This window comes from Hippopotamus amphibius, chromosome 13, assembly GCF_030028045.1.
Source record: "Hippopotamus amphibius kiboko isolate mHipAmp2 chromosome 13, mHipAmp2.hap2, whole genome shotgun sequence".
Lineage (NCBI taxonomy): Eukaryota > Metazoa > Chordata > Mammalia > Artiodactyla > Hippopotamidae > Hippopotamus > Hippopotamus amphibius.
Genome location: NC_080198.1, coordinates 78433830 through 78435386, shown reverse-complemented (window position 1 = coordinate 78435386; position 1557 = coordinate 78433830). Strand labels below are relative to the sequence as shown.

The following is a 1557-nucleotide window of genomic DNA, read 5'->3' as shown; positions in this document are numbered from 1 at the left end:
AAATACTATCTGCTGGATTTAGGATTGAGTTTATTATATTGATATCATTGATTGCCAATAGGTCAGATTCTTTATATGTACAGTTTCTGATATAGTTAGAAAGTAGAATTATTTAACTAATACAAAGACTTAATAATTTAACATGTAGACTTTACATGGATGACTAAAATTTTTTGAACACAAAAATTATAAAATAAAAATTTTAATATATAAATTAACAAAAACATGTCATAAACATATTATTCAGAATTTGCTTTGGGGTTTTTGATGGCCTTTCAATTTGCAAAAAGCAATTATCAGAGGTATACCTCAGTAATTTTTTTTTTTTTTACAACTTACGCATGCTTTATTTACTTGATTGAAAGCTGCCTTATGGTACATAAAATGCTTTCCGTAGTTGATCTCAGCTTTGTTCACACTGAAGGTGAGTTGCATCTGGGTTTCCTATGCTCAGGACTGCTCAGTTGCTGCTGCTGTCACCATTGGTTTGTTTTCTTTCAGGATCAAGGTGGGTACTTTCATATAAAATCTTGTTTTTAATTCCTTCCCTGGTAAGTCTTTCCTGGATTCTTAGCTTTGCATAATTATACCTACAATGGAACCAGCATCCTAAAATCACCAAGATAAATCCTCCTACTCCAACTTCACATGATCTTCTAATTCTACTAGTTAACAAAAAATGTCCAAGGCCAGCCACAACAGATCCTAACGAACCATATAATATCGAATCTCGTGCACAGGGAATATTTTCAACATCTAAAATTCCTAGGAGCTTAAAGGGCTTCCCCTTCCCTGGCTCCCCGGGTTCCGGCGCAGCCGCCATGGGGACAGTAGGCCATACCTCAGTATTTTTAAGTAACTTCTGATGTTCAGAAATTCAAAGGAATTTCAGCTTTCCAGAGAAAGTCATTATTTAAACATAGTTTGGATTTGAAAAATATGCAGTGCTTATGAGACAAACTACAAAATTTTTAGACCAGATAAATTCATACATTTAAGATATGATATCGTGAAGAGACAATCCAATCTTAAAAATCCCATACGAGGAAAACAAGACAGGATGCCATACATTATATAATGACAAACTAATCACAAAATCTTGGATACAAGATTTAGAAAGAGGATAAGGAGGAAAATTATCAAGATTTTTTTTTAGCCATACTCTTTTTCTAAGCGGCTAACTTCAAGAATTACTTTTCTATCATTTCTGTTAGCTAGAATCAGAGAGCGAGTACTGTTTGAGGAACTTCAATCTAAAAATGTAATAGACACTTTCAAATCTCTGATGTCAGAAGCCCGTGTAACAGAGATATTACCTTTTCAAATTTAGGATGATCTCAATAAGATCTTGGACCTTGTGAAAACAAACACTCATCAACAGGATTAGTGTTCTTATAAAAACGATCCCAATTAATTCCCCCACATCATCATGTGATGACACAGCCAAAACCAAAACCAAAACAAAACAAAACAAAAAACAGGCTTCTATGAACCAGAAAGCAGGCCCTCACCAAATACTGAATCTGCTGGCACCTTGATATTGGACTTCTAGCCCCC

General features: G+C 34.4%; 1 pseudogene; it reads right to left on the bottom strand.

Annotated features, from left to right (window-relative positions):
* Nucleotides 1-518: 518 nt before the first annotated feature.
* On the bottom strand, nt 519-830 carry LOC130835210 (cytochrome c oxidase assembly protein COX20, mitochondrial-like; annotated as a pseudogene).
* Nucleotides 831-1557: the final 727 nt, after the last annotated feature.